The sequence below is a fragment of the Bombina bombina genome, chromosome 3 (assembly GCF_027579735.1).
Source record: "Bombina bombina isolate aBomBom1 chromosome 3, aBomBom1.pri, whole genome shotgun sequence".
NCBI classification, from domain to species: Eukaryota; Metazoa; Chordata; class Amphibia; order Anura; family Bombinatoridae; genus Bombina; species Bombina bombina.
In genome coordinates, this window is record NC_069501.1 from 306,904,858 (window position 1) to 306,928,362 (window position 23,505).

The 23,505-nt window shown below is 39.5% G+C and overlaps 1 protein-coding gene and 1 non-coding gene across 3 annotated transcripts in view; one reads left to right on the forward strand and one right to left on the reverse strand.

Moving 5' to 3' along the window:
- The window catches only part of BCLAF3 (BCLAF1 and THRAP3 family member 3), a 333,169-nt gene that overhangs the window by 128,404 nt on the left and 181,260 nt on the right, over positions 1-23,505 (reverse strand). The window lies entirely within an intron of this gene.
- On the forward strand, positions 5,222-5,328 carry LOC128655165 (U6 spliceosomal RNA). Its single transcript, XR_008401710.1, has one exon. It is a non-coding gene; the product is annotated as a U6 spliceosomal RNA (small nuclear RNA).

A 23,505-nucleotide genomic window follows, 5' to 3' on the forward strand; every position in this document is an offset into this window, starting at 1 on the left:
GAAAGGAGAAGCTAGTGGTGCGAGCAACAGCAGAGCCCTCCCTGAAAAGGAAATACCCCACTTTGCTCTTGTACAACCAAGACAGCTCAACCACGACAGGCCACAGAACCGAACGCCAAAGCAACTCAGTTCACACGGCCAATAAAATTAGTTAGGATTAGTGCAGTGATGCAAACACAACCCATCCATTGACCGGTAGTTAGACAAGCCAACAGGCCGCAACGACCTGCCGAACCAGCACAAACCTCCACTCAAGAAAAACGGTGAGGAATAAACAGTCACCTAAGATCAAAATACGACTAGAACCCGGAGATAAGCCACCCAGAAATGGGTGAAAAGAATCCCAATGGCCAGCCCATCTCCGAAAAACCATGGACCACCGGAATCCATCACTCTACAGAGAGACAAAAAAAAGGCCCCCAATGGAAAACACGAGATGAAAAATACTCGTCCGCCAAACCTCTGTAATCATCAGAGGATGATTACCCAGACACAGAGCCCCCAAAGGGCGCCCCCCGCCAAAGAGGTCGGGCAAAAGTCATAAGAGAACAACTAACTGCGTGAAACCTCTGAGAGACAATCTCTCGAGCCCCCTAAGCTAGTCCGCCAGACGGCTAAACACAGAAGCGGGGGAAAATCCCAACACGCTGTCACTGACCCCATAGGTCGAAAACTAAACCAGGACATAAGGCGAACAGCAGGGCCTCATGGAGAAAAACCCCAAGCTCAGTCTTCACTACAGGGTAGTTAACCGGAGACTTCCAAACTCCCCTAAAGGAGAGACAAAGGAACGCATCCTAACCACAATCCCAAGTTCCAAGGAAGAACCCAGGGACAACGAGATAGGAACCAGACCCCTGGAGCCCTAGATCCAAAGCCACTGAGTCTAATAGGGATGACCCAACGTAAAACTCCCCGAGTCTAATCCAACCGACAATCTCCACAGAGGAGACACTGTGATGAAACCACAGAACTAAATCCTACAGACCATAGAATCCTAGGACAGAGGTCAACCTGGTGCTAAACCCTTAAAAGGGGCTACTTAGTGACCTACGAACCCTAGTGGTAACACCTGACAAAAATAAGAACCACATAACCCGAGCATAAATGCTCCCAGAGGTGAAGATAGTGAAACCAACCACCTCTGAAGGGCCCTTGAGAAACGACTACCGCCGTGGAGGAATAGCGGACACCAGGATACTTCAGATCAGAAGACAGGCGCTTTACACCTGAGATCAATCCCACAACCTTCTACTGCAGGAACGACTGAGCGAAACACTACGCCACATATTCTTCAAGCTCGTGCCAGACCCCTAAAGAGACCAAGTATTGAACAAACTAGACCATGACCACGAGTCAAAAAGCATTTTGAATATCAGAACCGCTACAAAAGTAGCAAGGACCACAGCCATCCACCGGGGATGCAAAGGAACACAGTGATACACCACCGGCCCTATGTCTGAAGCAGAACTGCCACGGACCAGCCCAAGCGCTTCCGACATCCAGACCCTCAGCTCTAAATAAAGTATTAGTGTAGATTATTTTTTTAAGCAAAATACTAACAACTGAACAAGTGAACCGGCAAGTCCCGCCCAACCAGCCAGGCAAAACGTATGTCACTAACAAGCACACAAGTAACTCCGGACAAAATCCGGGAACAATTTCTATAAAAGAAAGTCGAGCAATCCCAGAATTCCCATAGGGAAGAAAAAAACAGAAGTAAATAATCCAGACCGGATAAAAACAAACAAACAAACAAGGGCACTGGGAAAGCTTGCATTAGACTAACCGGGGAAAAACGTACCCCATTAGCCTACCGCACAGAACCCTGAAAAGATCCCTGATGATACAGTAAAGGATCCCCCAATAAATTAAACAGACGTCGCAATAGGACGCGCAGTCGCACAATCCTGTAGCGAAAAGAACAACATGGGGGCACAATCACCCCCGGGGGAAACACAATGATGCCGGTCTGAACACCCGGGATAGGCAGACAAGCACATAACTGCAATGAAACCTCAGGATCCTGCAGGCAAATCAAAGCAATTAAAATATTAAAACGAAAATGTCCCGCCATCTCCGGGGTAAATAATTCATCTTGTGCGGAGAAGACATTAACATCGGGGTCACCCACAAAGGTAAAAGGAGTGTGCGGTTGGGAAGGTACCTCCTGAGGAACAGAGCCCCCAGCATCTGATGGCTCAGAAGGTCCAGGGTCCCCCGAGCCCGAGGGACCCGGCACACCATGCAGGCACGAGAGACAAGATTGGCAGACTTGCGATAACAGGACTAAATTACAATCCTCATCAGAAGAAGAATCTGAATCAGATATGAAAATAATCTCTGCATTAGAATCCTCCATGGCTAAGACTTTAAATATAACAACGAAATTTGGAAAAGAAACTGGCACCTGACACCCACGATGGCTGGGGCACTCACCACCTCCTATGACCAGGCCTTAGGGAGCAGACTCTTTCCTCCGTCGCCATTCGGTCAGGATTGAGGAAGGGAGAGAAGACCCACCCAAGCATAAACACGCACGGTTACCAGATGCCCCGCAAAATCCAAAAAGCGTGCCACTCACAAGGCGGCAAAACTAGGCCCCAGAACAAACTAGCAAGTCTGAGAAAAAGGAAAATCGTAGCTCAGGGCCAAGCCTAGAAAAATGATACATGTCTCAGCCTCAGAGCCCCAATTCCCGCACACAAGCAGGATGATCACATAAGAAATATGATAACCCCATCCCGTTCACTATCCCCCTGATAAGGAAAATAATCCCTTGATTCTCAGATTGAAGCAGGAGCCTCAATGAGGCCCATACTGAACTGTCATAACAAATTACATTACAGCAATGTAATAATTGAAACAATCTTACCGGAATCCACGCCGTGGAACAGGAACACGGCCCTTCAAGTGTGACAAATTAGTAGCAGCGCCTCCGCCATGGACTTGAGGACAGCAGGTAGCGAAGCGAAGTTCGGCATCGCCAAGTGCTGAAAAGGAACTGTGTCGGGATGATGAGTCGGGATGGTGTCGCATGGGAAGCTCCCACTGCATCTCTGAACTCTCACTTTCGCCCAGGCCCTCACACTAGAGACAGACTGGACTACTTAAAACTCCCGTCTCGTGTCTCCATAGTAGACAAAATATAAAAATAAATTTAAAAAAAATGGAATTAAAGTATAATAAAAAACTTCTAACACTTCTCTGCCTGCCTCCTGGGACGAAAGGCAAATAATGACTGGGGGATAGGGGAGATGGGAGGAGTATTTAAGCCTTTGGCTGATGGGTCTTTGTCTCCTCCTGGTGGCCAAGTTCTTATTTCCCATAAGTAATGAATGCGGCTGTGGACTCTTTCCCATTTGGAAGAAAAATATGATTATCCAAACACATCCTTGACTTGACTGTGTGTCTACAACACTGATGTTGTTTCCAACACGATGCAATACACCGATCATTAAAAAAAATCTCCAGTTGACTCTTGAAAGCTGCGCTGTTCAACTGTATAGATTCATGGGGCAAACATTTGTAGACAAAGGGATATGAAACCTAATTTTTTTTTTTGTGTGATTAACACAGAGGACACAATTTCAAAAAACGTTTCTAATATACCACTATTTGTAAATTTGCTTCCTTCCCATGGCATTCTTTGTTGAATATATACCTAAGGAAGGTGTCTGGAGCACTACATGGCAGGAAACTGTGCAGACATCTAGTGCTCTTGCAGATGGATATAATTCTTGCAAAAGTGCTCCAGACACGTGCACGCTTCTGAGCTTACAGCCCTGCTTTTCAACAAAAGATATCAAGAGAATGAAGAAAAGTTGATAAGAGAAGTAAACAAATTGCACGCTCTATCTGAATAATAATAGAGAATTTTTTTCCATGTCCCTTTAACCCTGGACATAATAATTAAGTTTCTGTATGATGCCACAAACACACTGTATTCCCCGGCTTGGGCCAGCCTAGTCATTCTACACACACCAATGTACCAGTTCAATTAAATAAACTTTAAATCACTAACAAACACAATAGAGAGTTCCAATCCGTGGCATGATGACAACAAAAACAAAATGAAGGGCTGCTTCCATTCCATGGGCAGCCCTGTTCCTAAACATGAAAAATAAAAAAATACACAAATCCCAGCTGATTATCTTTTTTTTCAGATCTAGAAAACTGTAATTGTATTACAAAAAGTTTAGATAAATAAAAACAATACACATGCCTTTAAGGGCTTAGAAATTATCATATGATTCTCCTAGGTTTAGCTTTCAACTAAGAATACCAAGAGAACAAAGCAAAATTGGTGATAAAAGCAAATTGGAAAATTGTTTAAAATTACATTCTCTATCTGAATCATAAAAGTTTATTTTGGACTAGACTGTCCCTTTAATGTGTTGCCAAATACTTTTTTTTTTTACCAGTTGCGGAGTATAAAATTTATGAGATTTGCTTTTTTAAGGCTTTTGTGTATATGAATTAGCCGATTTTTTGTTTTGAAGCCACAACTTAATAAAATGGGTTGAGCTTGTAGGTATAATCAGATCTCATTACTTTATTATATCGTGTACATATACCTGCTTCTTTATCTTATATCTGTCCATAAACCAATCACCAATACTTGGAGAGAGCAATGGGAAATTAACATTTTATTACCTTATCTCTTCTATACCCCACTGGGAGAGTAATTTCTTCTACTAGCTGTGTTTACACAGTTAAGCTATAGCTTGGCCTTGAGGCTAAAAACTTTCAGGATGGGTGGGGATACCACCGGCTAAATAAACTATTTCATATGCCAATATAAGGGTAAAGGAGCTACTTGTAAACAATTTAATACACTCCAGCAGCTAAAGTGGATCATTGGAAACAAATTAAAGGGGAGTAATGTTTTAAGTAAACTGTTCCTTTAAACTGCAATTAGCATATAAGGAAGTCTGAAAATATCATGTAAAGGAAAATAAGGATTTGTTTTGTTTAGTGGTGACCCGTGCTCTCGGAATGTGAGGGATTAAATGCTCATCAGAGTCATGAGAAATGATCACACCCATTTATGTCATTTTCACTATGACAGGCTAGAAATTTAATTTTATGTAGCCAAACTACAGCAGATGTGCTAAATATAATATAAATAAATATGTAAATACCACTCTAAAATCAGTTAGAGTGAGAAAAAAGGGGGAACCCTCCACAGTGAGTACAGTGCCATGAAAAAATAGTTGCCGTGCTCGCTTCGGCAGCACATATACTAAAATTGGAACGATACAGAGAAGATTAGCATGGCCCCTGCGCAAGGATGACACGCAAATTCGTGAAGCGTTCCATAAAAAAAAAAAAAAAAAAAAAGAAAAAGTAGTTGCCCCCTTACTAATTTCCCCTATTTTTGTATATTTGGGGTGGGATATTTTAATTTAAAAAAAATTGTTTTTAACATTTGATTGGGAATTAAAGGGACAGTATACTATAAAATTGTTTTTCCCTTAAAGGGCCACTGTAAGTAAATATTTTCTATGCCTGTTACTAACTAACTACCCCAAATACGCTTTTTATCAATAGCATTTCATTAACATATCTCTAACGTATATCAGAAATCTTGTCTGCAAATTTAATTGTTTTCCAAACCCACTCTGTGGGTATCCTTTGCTCTGTACCAATCAGTTTACAATACCTAGGTTTCAAAATGGCGCTTTAAACACAAAGTTATTGGTTTAAGTATTTTGAACATGCAGTGCTGAAAATAGTGGGCAAGATAACGTGACATCATCAGCGAATAAAATATATAACTTTTAGAACGTTATGAAACTTCGTTTTGGAGAAAATATAGGTCAGTAGGTTTTAATTAATGTTTATTAACTTTAATATGTTAGTTGTTTAGCTTAAAAATTATAACAGAAAGTAATCCTTTAATGTGTTTCCAATTACTTTTTTTAACCAGTTGCAGAGTATAAAATGTATGAGATTTGCTTTTTTATGACTTATTTGTGTATATGCTGACTTTGTGTTTTGAAGCCACAACCTAATAAAACGGGTTCAGCTTGTAGGTATAACCAGATCTCATTACTTTAGCACATTGTGTACATATACATGCTTCTTTATCTTATATCTGTCCATAAACCAATCACCAATACTTGGAGAAAACAATGGAAAATTAACATTTTATTACCTTATCTCTTTTATAACCTACTGGGAGTGTCATTTCTTCTACTGGCTGTGTTTACACAACTTGGCCTTGAGGCCAAAAACTTTTAGGATGGGTGAGGTTCCCTCAATGAACTGTAGCTCCCCAGTACACACTTGTCTTTGTACTCCTCACCTGGTTGCCGCCACACACGCTTGACACTATCTGAACCAAATAAGTTTATCTTGGTCTCATTGGACTACAGGACATGGTTCAGTAATCCATGTCCTTAGTATGCTTGTCTTCAGCAAACTGTTTGCAGGCTTTCTTGTGCATCATCTTTAGAAGAGGCTTCCTTCTGGGACGACAGCCATGCAGACTAATTTGATGCAGTGTGCGGCGTATGGTCTGAGCACTGACAGGCTGACACCCCACCCCTTCAACCTCTGCCCAAAGACATCCTCTGGATATGACGCTGAGCAAGTGCACTCAACTTCTTTGGTCGACCATGGTGAGGCCTGTCCTGTGAAACCGCTGTATAGTCTTGCCCACCGTGCTGCAGTTCAGTTTCAGGGTCTTGGCAATCTTCTCATAGCCTAGGCCATCTTTATGTAGAGCAACAATTCTTTTTTTCAGATCCTCAGAGAGTTCCTTGCCATGAGGTGCCATGTTGAACTTCCAGTGACCCGTATGAGAGTGTGTGAGAGCGATAACACCAAATTTAACACACCTGCTCCCCATTCACACCTGAGACCTTGTAACACTAAAGAATCACATGACACCAGTGAAGGAAAATGGCTAATTGGGCCCAATTTGGACATTTCCACTTAGGGGTGTACTCACTTTTGTTGCCATTAATGGCTGTGTGTCGAGTTATTTTGAGGGGACAGCAAATGTACACTGTTATACAGGCTGTACACACACTATTTTACATTGTAGCAACGTGTCATTTCTTCAGTGTTTTTCACATGAAAAGATATAATAAAATATTTACAAAATAATGTGACTGGTGTACTCACTTTTGTGAGATACTGCACAAACAAAAATGTATTATGATCTTCAGAAATACTTTACAGACTATAACTGTCACAGAACAGCTTCATAGTTGCTCCATATATCCCAGTTGTCCCTTAAAAAATAAGAGGGTAAGAAATAGCACTTCTAAATTGAGATACTGGTGCAAGTTGCAGAGCAGCAGGAAGGCTGCAATCAAGATAGATCTAGACCTGTTGAATTTGCTGAAGCTGGCTTTCTGTACATATAGGAAAATGGACCCTTAGAATTGACTCCAGATGGAACCTCTGTGAGAGTCAGAGTCCCGTCAAGCTACCTCAGAGGAAAGCAAGTGCCTATAATGGTGAAGAATATGTTGCAGATTCTGGACGTTTAAGCTATGAAAAGGCCTTGATTTGTCTCCAAGATTATCCAACTTATGGCATGGTGAAACCTACCAGACTTTTTACATTGCCAATCTGCACTCTGGGCTCTTTGTTCTGGACGGGACTGATGCTCAAGATGTTTCCTCTGCTATATCCCCAGAACCTTTTTTTTTTTTACCTAGTTATGGGATCTAGTCACTACTTACCTGAGAAGTTAAGAGTTGGAGTGGGGTAACAGAGTGAAATCTTGCATAACTATGTTTTTAAACTTCCTTTGTTTGATTTACTCTTTCCCTATAAGTGCTGTTAATATGGGGTATGTTTTATTATATAATTATCATTGGTAGTGGACTCCCAACAAAGATTGTTAGCAGTAATGTCCTTGAGTGGGAACTCCAGTACTAGGTACGTATCCATAATATTTTTTTTCAACTGTTTGCTGGAGAGTCGAGTTAATTAGATATACTTTACTGTCTTTTGTTCTATCTATTTGATCCGATATTGACTAATGGGTTTATATGGCACACTTTATACTTACCCCTATTACACTGTAGTTAGTAACAGAGATATTCAGAAAGAATTGATGTCTGCGTAATCTCCCTTGTTTTCTCCCTTTATTACAACTACTTTTGTTATATAAAGGCTATTGCTCTGTTGTCCTAGACAATGGAGTATAATAGGTTTAAGCAAATAATTGTAAGCTCTTCATTATAGAGTGGGGTTTACCTTTTGTCAAAAAAGGCTATCTATCTAAAAAAGATTAACATCATTTTGACCTGCTTCAGCTCACTAGGAGCTGTATAATCGTAATACCCTCTCACTAGTAATGTTGCTCCTGGTTTCCTATTAACATGGGCAATATAATATAAACCTTGGAGGGCTACTAAGAAACCTATAGCAGCTGATCCCCTTTTAGCCATACTTGGACCATATCAGGTTATATATATATATATGACTGCTTGCAGGCAGACTTTTCTAGCCCTGAGTGCTAAGTACTAATTATAATTTCTGTTGCCTGAATAAGGTCATCCTCCTAAGCCCTTAAAGTGATGGTTCTTACTATATTTTTAACATGGAAGGCTTGATTATTCAAGTTCAATCCGATTGGCTGATTGGTTCTAATCCGCTTCCATCCGACTTTTATACCGTTTATCGCCACTAAATACATATAGTGAAACTATACCATAGTGACCACAAATTAAGAGCAATATTGTGGCTTTTTAGAACTATCTTATATTGTTTTTAATAAATGCAGTTTTATATGCTAATCCCGGAGTGAGACCGGATTTATACTAATTGCCCAACAGTCTAAATTGGGTGTGCGTCATCTCCAGAGCCAATTTAGGCTCTGCAACACATAAGTAGTCCCTTGGCAGCAGTGTTTAAGGGATACATAAATTGAAGTTTTAACTGTACTTCACTATGTTATATATTTATTTTTCTTGAGACAAGAAGATTTTGAAATAACCATTGAGGATTGACACATAAGTAGAAGCGTGGATTTCTTTGCATATACATAACCTTTATTAGTGTTTAAAACACAAATTTGTACCACTTTGTTATCTGTTCTTTAATCACTTTTTAAGCAACATATAAAAAGATAGTGCACATTTTTTTTTAATTGCATCCTTTATCTGAATTTTTACTTCAGTGTCCCTTTAAGAAAAGACAATAAACCTACAATTGTTTATCACTGAACAAATACTTCTGCAGTCAAGCAGTAAGTTTCCTTCCCACAGGTCTGGTTTGCCTGTTTGCTCAATGCGCTATATTTCACAAGATCAACTATGTCTGCAATGTACACAAATGTCTAAACTGTATAATCCCCACACAATGGTTTATACAGGTAGCTAACAGGACAACATTTAAAAATATTTCTCTTTTTTGAGACTTTTTAAAAAAAAAAAAGTAAAGAAAGAAATTCTAGTGTTGTACAATCCCAACATACAATTTTAACATATTCTGCTATGTAAAAAGTAAAAATAAAGCCAAGAAGATTGGCACCATAACTTGTTACACTGTGCTTAGGTTTATGGTAAGTCATGGGCAAAAATATTGGCACCCCGGCATTTCTATCAGAAAATGCACTACTTCGCCCAGAAAATTGTTGCAATCACAAATGTTTAGTTATGTTTATTTATTTTGTTTGTATTGGTATGACACAAAAAAGTGCAGAAAGAAAAGCCTAGGAAAAAGGAAAAAATAAGCTCACAAATACAGAATTAGTCAAGTTTGCAACTTTAATCGTGAGACAGCAGTCTCTCACACTGTGAGAGCACACACATGCTAGAAATATAGTAATTGGGATACAGCAATAGCTGAAGATGTCTGTATAGAAAAAAAATTGAAACCTTATGTCAATAAAATGAATATAATGAACCTGACCGGTAAGGGGTACATGCAGATGCCACCGTATAAGCAGTCTATACAATATATACGTTAATCACAAGGAACAGTATTCTGGGTCTAGGCCTACTACACCCTGCTGCTCACAGAACCCCTTCAACAAAATACAAAGAGGTATATCCTGGGCAGGTTAATATACGGGATCTAAGAGGCCAGAGCAGAGAACTTGTGTAAAACGTTAGACTGAGTGTCATTCACAAAAGACTCAAGACATGATCATATGTACAAAGTAACAATAATATCAAAGAGGACCACTCCAGTCAAACTACACCCAGCTGCACACAGCACCCCTGTTAAGGGGTGTAACGCTGGGCAGGTATACAAAGGGGATCTAAGTAGACTGATTAGCGGACCCTCAAGATATGTACATATCAGGACACATATTCAAGTTAGTGCAAAGTAAGACAATACTTGATTAGGTAGAGAATGCAGCTGTGTTGAATGTCTGTATGCAAACTGGAAAACGAGATACTGCTTTTCATGCAAGTTATAAGCGGCATATAAGTAATGATGGTTAGTAGCCAGAAGCAAGTTAAATAGCGTATGTTTTTTGCAAGCAAATACTCAAGCAGAGGTAATATCGTCACTTATCCAAGTTAGATTGTGGTTAGACCAGATATGCAAATCTGTACTTTAAACCATGGTCGTACGACAGCTCCCAAACAATCAAGGACCCTCGGCGGGGAACAGCATCCATAGAAATACTACCCAGTATGATAGCTGGCAGTACTATTTTGCCGTTAAAGAAGCAATATTCATACGACCTGTATATGCACTATTCGTTAGGAGTGTCCTTCCTTATCCTTGCTCGTTACAGCAACAGGTATACTTGCTCAAGCAGATTGAATTTGCAGGAACAGAGCCTCCATTCGTGAATCGAAGCAGCAGCGGTAAACGCATGTGTCACATGACCGGTCGGCTTAGCCAATGCCGACGCGCGTTTCACCCGCTCGTCTTTACTTCAGACCGGGCTTTGTCAGGGCGAGCACGAGCAAGGATAAGGAAGGACACTCCTAACTAATAGTGCATATACAGGTCGTATGAATATTGCTTCTTTAACGGTAAAATAGTACTGCCAGCTATCATACTGGGTAGTACTTCTATGGATGCTGTTCCCCGCCGAGGGTCATTGATTGTTTGGGAGCTGTCATACGACCATGGTTTAAAGTACAGATTTGCATATCTGGTCTAACCACAATCTAACTTGGATAAGTGACGATATTACCTCTGCTTGAGTATTTGCTTGCAAGAAACATACGCTATTTAACTTGCTTCTGGCTACTAACCATCATTACTTATATGCCGCTTATACCTTGCATGAAAAGCAGTATCTCATTTTGCAGTTTGCATACAGACATGCAACACAGCTGCATTCTCTACCTAATCAAGTATTGTCTTACTTTGCACTAACTTGAATATGTGTCCTGATATGTACATATCTTGAGGGTCTGCTAATCGGTCTACTTAGATCCCCTTTGTATACCTGCCCAGCGTTACACCCCCTAACAGGGGTGCTGTGTGCAGCTGGGTGTAGTTTGACTGGAGTGGTCCTCTTTGATATTATTGTTACTTTGTACATATGATCATGTCTTGAGTCTTTTGTGAATGACACTCAGTCTAACGTTTTACACAAGTAATCTGCTCTGGCCTCTTAGATCCCGTATATTAACCTGCCCAGGATATACCTCTTTGTATTTTGTTGAAGGGGTTCTGTGAGCAGCAGGGTGTAGTAGGCCTAGACCCAGAATACTGTTCCTTGTGATTAACGTATATATTGTATAGACTGCTTATACGGCGGCATCTGCATGTACCCCTGACCGGTCAGGTTTATTATATTCATTTTATTGACATAAGTTTTCAATTTTTTGCTATACAGACATCTTCAGCTATTGCTGTATCCTAATTACTATATTTCTAGCATGTGTGTGCTCTCACAGTGTGAGAGACTGCTGTCTCACGATTAAAGTTGCAAACTTGACTAATCCTGTATTTGTGAGCTTATTTTTTCCTTTAAAAGAGTGCTGAATTCCCTGTCTTTATCAATCAGGATTATATTCCTGAGGCTCTCTCTCTGCTACTCCATATCATATTTTTCTAAGGGTCTGCACCACTTTGTCTTTGACATAAATTGAGGCTATTATGCCTGTATAATAACTTTTTAATAAAGCTCAAATTGCAACTGCGTCCCCACCGCAACGTTCTCGATTATATATATATATATATATATATATATATATATATATACACACACACACACATACACACAGTCTCTGCCTCTGATGAAGCGCATGTGCGCATGCGCGAAACCCGTCAGGTGTTAATGTCCTGGCTTCACCTTGTACCTGCACTCTGCCAATAAACTGGTTTTGAACTGACCTTGGATGTGGCTTCGGCCTCTGTTTTGTCCTCCTTTGGGGATTTCCTGCTTCTTATATATCTTATATATATATATATATATATATATATATATACACACACACACACACACACACAGTACATACACACACACACATACATACACACAGTCATAATTGTGCAGTTCCCTTTCTGTTGTCTACTCTACATGCATACCTATACAGTAAAGGGTATACAGTATATGGCCATATTTCAGTATATAGATACTTTGTATAATTATATAGCGCAGTGTGTTTATTTTCATTGTATTAATATTCTGCATCATTATGAGAGAATAATATCAGGAAACTAAGTGCCCTGGGTATATATTAATAGGGGGTGCTCTCCCAAGAAAAAAATAATTTGAATATATATATATATATATATATATATATATATATATATATATACATACATACATACATATACACACACACACACGCAAAACAGAATAGACAATAATATATTGAAAATAATAAAAACTAATCGTATGGGGGGACGCTTCCGGGCGGCGGTCATGGTGGTCGTTTATTTTAGAGGCTGAAGAGTCTGCTGCATATCTCTCGACTGTGGCACCATTTATGATCAAAGTTGATATACAGCCTTTGCTTAGTCATTTGATCTGGATTGCGATGACAAATTCTGCCCAGAAGTACCGGAACAGTGAAGTACCGGGTGGCGGCCTAGAAGAGTGCCAGACCTTCACCTAACCCCGCCATGATTCAGATACAACAGCATATAATGCTGTCTCCTTCCACCCCCCCCCCACCCCCCAGGAGACTGGGCTACTGTGTAGTGTAAGCTACCAATACTCCACTACTTAACCCTAATGATAGAGGTCTCTATTACACTTCTCACTGAACTGAGCAAAGTGCTAGATGATTACTACGCTAATTTCATGACAACGCTAACAAAGGTCTTTGACCCTTCTCTCACTACTTGTGATGGTTCAAAGGTATCCTCCTAGGATCTGTAGCAAAGATCCTTTAGATGTGGACTGGTCCATTTAGAGATGTGTTTGTAATCAGCTGGTTAATGATGGCTGGATCCGTGCTGTGTCTAGAGGAGGTCTGCTTGAGAGAGTGGATGCAGGAGGAACAGCTGAGCAGCGGTCCCGTAGTGTAGAGAGTCAGATCAGCTGACAGGATAATCCTATGCAACTTGCCCGGATGATTCGGCAGTAACACTGACAACTGCGTTGACAATGTAGCGCTTTGGCAAACAGATTTGATTCTAGATATGGCGGCTATGAAGCAGGAAGGTAGGTGGATTGGAAGATTCAAAGAACGAAGGAACAGCTGAGGTAGTTAGCAAGCAGTGTAATTGCAGGTTCAGAAGGTTTGAGTCCTAGGAACACCTGACTGAGCAACAGGGTTAATCTCAGTTAGTACAGTATTACCAAGCAAGATATAAGTGAATGGTGGTGCCTTATATGCGCTGAAAGAGAGGCTAGTGAAGGTTTTAAAGAGATATACATAACGCAATGCAGTGAAATGGAGGAGATATCTGACACTACTGCTCCAGTAGAGGTTATCATGGCAGACCAACATATGGGGATACTGGAGCTGTAGAACCCCAGCACCTGCCGCAACACAGTTATTTAAAGCCAAGTGCTGTGAGTCCTATGTCTGCAATGGAAGAAGATCCCTATGATGGTGGCCCGATTGCGAAGCAGGATAATAACCAAGAGCAGCATGCATGGGATTTCATAAATATCAGGTCCCATTCAAGGCTAAAAACGAACATAGTTTGCAAATATCAGGTCCCATTCAAGGCTAAAAACGAACATAGGTTGCGGCAACAGTGCTAAACATGGGGACTTGTACTGGTCACTGCTTCTTAAAGATTAAAGCCCTTATTTGCCGGAACAATTATATGCAATCCATAAGGGTGACAATGGCGACATGATTGTACCCCACAGATTAAAGATCATAGCGAATCTACAGATGGTGAGGGAATACATATCAACTGCTGCTCGATGGAAGCAGAATTTGGTCAAGTTGAAATATATTTACCCCTAGAATTCGAATATGTTTTATTTTGTGTTCTGTTTTTCTACATAGATGTAATGTTTCAGATGATATGATGTGATTTGTAGTAGCCTACTGGTACTTCCTAATAGAATACTATTAAAGCCTCTTAGCCATTAAAGGGACATTATACACTCATTTTTTTCTTTGCATAAATGTTTTGTAGATGATCTATTTATATAGCCCATAAAGTTGTTTTTTAAAATAAATGTACAGTTTTGTTTATTTTTAAATAACATTGCTCTGATTTTCAGACTCCTAACCAAGCCCCAAAGTTTTATGTGAATACCGTCAGCTACCTTCTCCAGCTTGCTCCTGTTTGTGTAAAGGGTCTTTTCATATGCAAAAGAAGGGGGAGGGGGGGAGGGTCTTATTTGCCACTTGCAGTGGGCTTTCCAGCTACCTTTTTTAACAGAGCCAAACTGACAGCTTCTAAGTAAGTTTTTAAACAGTTTTATACTGGATTTTTATATCAGTATCTGTGCATCTTATTCTTTATAGTAATGTCTATTACATGGAGTTATATGAAAATGAGTGTATACTGTCCCTTCAAGGAGTAAGGCATATATCTGTGCTGCAATGGATATGTGTTTCTACATGTTTATGCACATGTATAAGTGCTTGTTTTTGCTCATCTGTAATCTATAAGTTTTCCACCAGTCTTATCCTTGCAATGAAGAGTCTTGTAGGGGTTTCCCTTTTTTACTCTCTAAGTTTAGACAAAATGTGTTGATATTTAGATTATATTCAACTTAATGGTTCCATTATAATACAAACTGTGTCTTAAAGGACCAGTAAATACAGTAGATTTGCATACTCAACAAATGCATGATAAAAAGACAATGCAATAACACTTAGTCTGAATTTCAAATGAGTAGTAGATTTGTTTCTGATAAATTTCAAAGTTATGTCTATTTCCACCCTCCTGTATCATGTGACAGACATCAGCCAATCACAAATGCATACACGTATATTCTGTGAATTCTTGCTCATGCTCAGTAGGAGCTGGTGACTTAAAAAGTGTAAATATAAAGACTGTGCACATTTTGTTAATGGGAATAAATTGGAAAGTTGTTTAAAACTGAATTTTGAGTGATTTTATCTTCATTACTTAGTAGGGCGTATCTTTGTTTAAGCAGTGTGTGCTCAGTCCTTTTTACATATCCCTTTTATCAGACATTATCAGTTTTCTTTTTATATGGAGACTGGATACATTACAAAGGGGGTGACTTAATGAATATTTATATAAATTCCAATATAGGAGCCCTTATTTTCAACACATTTTTACTTGGAAGGCTCTTCACAGCTACTAAAAGATAAGTGTTATGTCATGCTAAGTTGTAACTGTGTTTACTCCTCCTTTGGAGCTTGTCTTACATACGTTGTCTGTATTTGTTCTGCTTCTTGCTCCCCGTTGGTGTAAACATTTAGTAACCATTTAATAGTATTCCCTTGGGTTCAAAAGTGTCCCTTATTGTTCCCTTTCCCCTGGAATTCCCCTTAGGTCACAGCCATAGTTAGGAGGTCCAACAGTGACCCCCATTGATTAGTGGGGATAAGTACTTTTTTATATAGTTTAATCTTTTTCAAGGGGATATCTATATTCTATTTTATTCCATTACAAAAAAAAATCCTGAGATTTATTTTATACTTAAATATTTGAACAATGTTTGCCTTATAACTATGGCATTAAAACAGATGGGTGTATTTTATATTTGTGTTGATACATCTGTATCTTTGCGTAGATTTTGAATTTTTTTTACTGTAACTGTTTTATGCCTCAATAAATAATAAAATAATAATAACTAAATCATATGAACCAATCTCAATAAAAGAGATTATACATGGTCTTAGTAACAGTTCAAACGTAAACTTCTGAATATGTTTTGCCCACCGGTATCATTATGCAGTACAGAGTGCTCACCATCGGTGTATAGGCACCCATCCTCATTATACAGGGACATCCTGTTCTGTTTTTTAGTGAAAAACCCCCAACGTCATTATACACTGCAGCATATATGTTATCAGTGTATAGGTACTCTGCATTAATTATACTTTGCGGCATGTTTATTAGTGTATATATGCCTTGTATTATCATATAGTGCAGATTGTTCTGTTTATTAGTGTATACATTTTCATTATCATCACTATACAGTGATACTTGTATAAAATAAGTGTGAGTTGTTCTTGTCCCTTAGCCAAAACTTGTTAGTACTCCGCTGCAAGTTAATGTGATCTATTGTAGGGCTTGACAAATGTATTCTTATAGAAGAATTTAACAAGGTGCATTTGCAGCTTCTGAGAACTTGCAGTCCAGGCTTGCAAGTGTGAGTCTGCAACCACAAATTTAAGAAGCATCCTCTGTTTTTTTTATACTAGGTGGCAGAAATAAATCGACTCAAACTAACTTGTTCGGGGTGATTGACAGGTTCTGCTCTCACGCAATTGGTTGCCCAAGAGCAGGGGGCGGGATTTATCCACAGAGCTCTTCTGCAGTCTTAAAATTTGCAGGTGGCAATTGCAGGTGGAGAGGTTCTTTGCTTGAGAATTTGTATGCTTCAAAACCTGATAAATATACCTGTTATACATGCTAACATCAGTCTATGTATAATGGTGAAATAGAGGTCATCCTGCCACCAGGTTTGTGTGCTTTATATATTGTCACCACTGTTTGATTCATTATGCAGAGCTACCACTGATTTACTATGTTGTGCAGAGCCACCACTTTGGTACATTATGTCATGCAGACATTAACCATTAGAAATGCAACAGTGGTCTTAGATGTATGTTTTGGATCATTGTCATGTTGGAAAACTGCATGACAACCAAGGGCAGGGAGTGATGGAAGCATCTTCTCTTTCAATATAGAGAAGTACATCTGTGAATTCATGTTACCATTATTAAAAAGCAGCTCCCCAACACCAGTAGCACTCATGCAGCCCCACAGAAGGACCCTGCCACCACCATGTTTCACTGTAGGCACCATGCATTTTTCATTGTACTCCTCACCTTTGCGACGTCATACAGTTTTGAAGCCATCAGTTCCAAAAACATTTATCTTGGTCTCATCACTCCAGAGTACAGAGTCCCAGTATTCTTCTTTTTCAGCATGTGTCCTGGCAAATTCTAGGCTTTTTTGTGCATGGGCTTTAGGAGAGGCTTCGTACGTGAACGACACCCATGCATGCCATTCCTCTGTAGGGTACGCCGTATTGTGTGATGGGAAACAATCACCCCAGTTTGTCTTTCTACTTCTTAAGCTAACTGCAGTGAACTTGCTTGGTGATTTTCTTTAACCCTTCTCATCAGAAGATGCTCCTGTTGAGGTGTTAACTTCCGTGGGCGGCCTGGACGTCTCTGTGAGATGGTTGCAGTTCAATCTTTGTTAACATTTTTGTATCACTTTTGCTACAGTATTCGGACTGATAAGTAAAGCTTTGCTGTTCTTCTTGTAGCCTTCACCTTTCTTGTGTTTTTTTTTCAGGCCTTGTGACATTTCTCTTCCATTTGGCGCCATTGCTGACAGCATGACATTGGAAGGGGTTTTCTTTGGTAAGTAACCCCCTTTTATAATCAACTGTCTGCTGGACACCTGTTTAGGTTATAATTAGATTCACCTGTAGTTTAATTCTTGTTTATTAGGAATTTGTTGTAAGACATTTAGCTTTGCTCCTATGACTTTCATTGGGGTGTATTCATTTTTGCAACATGGTCTTGAATGAATTTGGTAGGAAAAATACTTTGTTGTGGGTGCAAATTAACAAATCTTGGTTGCAATCAATGGCCCGCATTTGTGGGAGTATTTTGTAGTATAGTGTCCCATATTATTGTCAATGGCCGTTACTATGGCAATCGATATATGCGGGCGTGTCTGTTGTAGGTAGGCCCCTATTGGCTGAATATTAGTCCGGGTCTCCCTATAAAAGACACTCTAGGTTGATAGATGGGTATTGCCTCTGACTAAGCTGGGAGGAGCCCAGCGAAACGTGTAAGGCCACGCCCATCGTGTACACGGAGGAATCTGGTAAACCGTGAGCAGCGGCGGATCCAAGCCGGCTTTCATAGGATACACGCTGCCGCGGTATATTTTACCTCCTCCTGTGTAATCTACACGCTATCTATAGTGTCCCCTTTATCATATACTAATTTGTGAACTTTTGCTATGTGACTGTGGGGGTTTTTATGCTATGATATTTTGGAAGTAATTACCAGCATAAAAAGAGAAACCCCATTTACTGTTACCACACAAGGAGCAATTCACACTGTGTTTGACAAGGGGAATTCGAAGTTTTATCACAACTGTGGATGTGGAGTATTGTTCGCATGGTGGACAACTATATGAATCTGTATACACATACCTCATATGTTTGAGGGTTCAGTCTGTAAGTGTGCATTTTAATGTGTTATCTATGTGAATAAAGTGCTAAGTGTTTTAAATCATCTGCACTTAGATTGGTGTTTTCCCCCTGGCTGCGCTCCATCCCCCTTTCTGTATCTACAGATTGTTTTGTTTTCAATACTTCATCTCTCACGGAGATCACACCAGTGTTTGGAAGGGAGCTGCACGGAGGACACCAAAAGACAAGCAAGGGGAAAAAAGGAGTGGAAAAAACATAATTGAAAAGGGAAGTTTAATGCTGACCTGACTTTATCCAACATTTTCACATTTTTGGTTCTGCTCTGATAACATACAAAGTGACTCTCCCGAACTGATAGGGTTGTTGTCGTTTGTTTTTCACACTTGGGAACTTTTGGGAGTGTTTTAACACCTGTGTTATTTGAACTGTATGTCGATCATTAGTAATATCTGCTAACTTTTTATTATTTTTTCTCCCCCTTGAGAATTAGCATATTTTATAAACGTTTATTATTTTTGTTATTGACTGGCGGCGCTACCGAAGTATTTTTATACTCTTTTTTTTACATGGTATACGCGGAAAAGGGGTGTAACTGGATGGTTACTGTTTGGTTCCCTTCCGGTTTCACCTCCTTGTTGGTGTTGGTTTAAGGTATAGCAGCCGCAGATTCTTAACATTTTTTAGTGTCATTTTACCACACGTATTTTTCAAGGCATTTTATGTACATTGTCTTTGGGTACTAGCATCCAAATAGAGTTTTTCTTTTTACATCAGACTCTCAGTTTTTGATCAATAAGAGATTTGTGTCCCTTCCATTTTAGGGACTCACAGTTTTTTATATATATATGTGTTTGGCTGTATAGATATATGGCACAGATATCACACGTATATAAAACATACACATATAATAGTATATCTATTTGAATAACCAAACATTAATATGGCGACTGCTGATAGTTTTGGTAACTACTTCGACCCTACAACTAGGAGCAGATTACTCTCCACCACAACAGAAAAGGAAGGAGAAGAGAGAGATCCTAAGATTTTGTTTTGTAGGTTAGAGAGATTAAGTAAGTCACAGATCAATTGTTGGTATGACCTTATTACATTAGAAAATTTTGAAAAATATGGGGTCATTCCAAAAGGGTTAAAATTACATAAAGCAAATATTTTTTAACTGGATGAGGTTGAATATCACAGTGAGTGGGAGGAGGCGATGGATGAATGCTCTAGAAAGTTTATCTCCATCTTGAAAAAATATAGGGATAAAAAAGTTCAGAAACTAACCGAGGAGATCAACCAGATTGAAACTGTTTTAAATGAACATAAAGAGGATGTTCTATATATAGAACTGGACAATAGAAATCGGTCCTCTTTAAAACAGTTTGAATCTGAGCTTATTAAAAACAAGAAAAAGAAATTATATCATGCTCTGTATGGAGGACAGGACTCAGGGACTGAAAAAGATAAATCGGGTCCAGAGGAAAAAAGACAGGAAGGAATGGAGGAAGGTGGGGGCTATGGTACCCCACTGGATAGTAGACGTTTTTATGCTAACGGACAGCCTAAACAACAACAGAAGAAGGGAAATAGTAACAACAAAAATAGGAATCAAATAATGAAGGAGGATCAGAAAAGAGATAGGAGCGCTCCCGAGACATATAGAGATTATGACTTTAGGGGGAACGAACAGGGAAACAATACTCAGAATGGAAATTGGAGAAGGAGGTTAGGGTCAAACAGAAATTTCCCTGACTCAATGGGAGCGAGACCTAAAGAAAGGACTAAGGAAGGAAATTATCCCCAGAACAATAATAATAAGAATGTAGGAAATAGTGTGGGTAACCATAACTATAACAGAAGAGAAAGTGGCCCTAATAATAAGAACAGAAACTATGAAAAAGACCAGCCAAAGGATATGGGGGGGGTATTTTCCATACAGAAGAGAACAAGTGCAGGACCGTTTTTTAGACATACACCCCAGAGACCCTCCTCACGAGGGGAACCGAAATCCCAAAAGAAGAATAGAGCACGAAGAAGGGGATGTAGAGGAGGGGTGGTTTGTAGAGTCAAGGAACAAAAAAGGAAGAGACAGGCAATATTAAAAACACATGGACAGAAGATTTTCAACATCTCACAGAGAATACTAACTGGAGATGAGGAAAGACTTCTGGAAAAAGGCTTGTCTTTTTCACCTGACATCACCCCCAATGATTTTGAGCTATTTATCGATATGAAAAAACTAATAAGAAAATTGACTCTTGTTAGACATTTTCAACTAAAAGCAGGACAAAGTGTGGAATCACAAAGTAATGAATATGGGGACGAATCTCTACTGGTTCTAGAAAGTTTAGGGGCAGAAAGTGATGTTCCAAATATAATCAGTGAAGGAGATGTCCTGGAGGCTTTACAAGAAAGAAAATGAAGCTAAAAGTATACCAATAAATCACAGCTCCTTAAAGAAAAAATCCTCCTTTTATCCTATACACTCCAAGGGTCATTGTATTCCAGTTTTTGAATCCCTAATGGATAAGGAGATTAGAGAAATTTGTAATAGAAATAAACAAAGGAGGCATAGGAAGGGAAACCTATCAAAACATGAACAACAAGCCCTTAAGAGACTTAGTGAAGATCAGAATATAGTGATACGCAATGCCGATAAAGGAGGAGGCATTGTAATACAAAATAGACAGGAATACGTTAAGGAAGCCTATCGCCTTCTAGCAGATAAAGACACATATTGTGTATTGGATAGAAATCCCACAAAAATATTCCTAGAGGAGTGTGGGACACTTATCAGGGATGGGAGGAAATTAGGAGTCCTCACAAAAACAGAATACGACTACCTGGTGGTGGAAAACCCTGTCCTTCCCATTTTTTACCATCTCCCAAAAATTCACAAGGGTCTCACAGATCCCCCAGGGAGACCCATTGTATCTGGGATAGGGGGACTCACCACCAGGTTGTCAGAATATGTAGATATCATTTTGAAACCTATGGTACCATGTTTAAGATCCTATGTGAGGGACACACCACACCTGTTAGAGCTAATTGAGGGAATAGAATGGAAGGAGGATTATTTATGGGTTACAATGGACGTATGTGCACTATACACATCCATACCTCATTCACTAGGTATAACAGCTGTAAAGTATTTCTCAGAGAAATGTGGATATATAAATGAAACACAAAGTGCCTTTCTGGATCTAGCGATGAACTTTATCCTAACCAGGAACTATTTTGTGTTTAAGAACAGGTACCTCCTACAAACAAGAGGCACCGCAATGGGGACTAAGTTTGCCCCCAATTTTGCGAACCTCTACATGGGGTGGTGGGAGGACCTGTTCATACACAATGGTGGGAACCCATATAACAGCCACATCATCAGATGGCATCGGTACATAGATGACATTCTGATGGTGTGGCAGGGTTCAGTTAGGGACCTGGAACTGTTCGTGGATTATGTAAACAAAACACCATGAACTTAAGATTCACAATGGAGCATAACACTGAAAGGATTATGTTTTTAGATTTATTTCTAGTACAGGAAGGTGCAAACATATACACCTGCCTGTATAGGAAGCCCACCGACACAAATGGGTATCTACATGCCCAAAGTGGACATCACGACAAATGGAAGAAAAACATCCCTTTTGGACAGTTTCAAAGGGCCAGACGAAACTGTTCAAGAGAGGTGGACTTCCTACAAGAGGCGGAAATAATTAAAAATAGATTTCTAGCAAAAGGCTACCCTGAAACTATGTTAGTGGCCACTCAGGAAAAAGTAGAAAAGATGGATAGAGGTACCCTTTTAAGAGGGAAAACGGAGAAAAGAGAATCTGTCCCTTCACAGAAATACACAAAGAATAGGGAGTATGAAACAGGTAGGAGAAAAGTACAGCTAGTGACTAGATATAACAGAGCCGCTAGAGATATTGAAAGGGCTATGAGGAAACACTGGCCGATTTTAATGAAAGATCCACTGTTGAAAGAATCCATTAACGAAAGGGGACAGGTAGTGTTTAAGAGAAACGTCAACATAAAAAAAATAGAGTTAGTCCCAGTATGTTGAGATCTTCACACACAGATACCTGGTTGAAGAAACACACAAATGGCTTCTTCAAATGTGGTAGGAGAAGTTGTAAATGTTGTGCTCATATAAACCCACAAAACAAATCCTTTGGCATTTCAAAGGGGGACAATGACTATAAAATTAAAGATCTGATGACATGCAAGACATGCTATGTTGTCTATCTCCTGAGATGCTCCTGTGACAAAATATATGTGGGTCGTACAAAACGCCCAGTAAAGACAAGGTTTGGGGAGCATCTCAGGAACATAGAAAATGGACTTGACAATCATAGGGTCTCGGCTCACTTTTTAGAGCATCATAATAGAGATAGCGAAGGGCTCACAGTTGTAGCCATTGAACATATTAAAAGCAAAGTGAGAGGAGGGGATCGTCTATTGGAACTGAGGAAAAGATAGACAAACTGGATCCATAGATTAAATTCTATGGGTCCAGGAGGTCTCAATCGTGATATTGATCTAGCAGCCTTTTTGGACACATAGGAATGAGGGATACCTTTCTCTTCTTATTTATGATGGCTAGTTTTCCTTTCTGTTACTATTTTAGGGGCATTAGGCAAGGATATAATATGTGTATGTACAGGTGCTATTTTATAATCCCACGGTAGCGATACAGGGAAGTGTGAGTGGATGTATGTATTGGAAATATTTTTTTCAAAGGGTTTACTATTTATTTAATGAGAGTTTTATTTTCTTTATTAAAGTGTTTTTTAGATTAAACATATTCACACAAG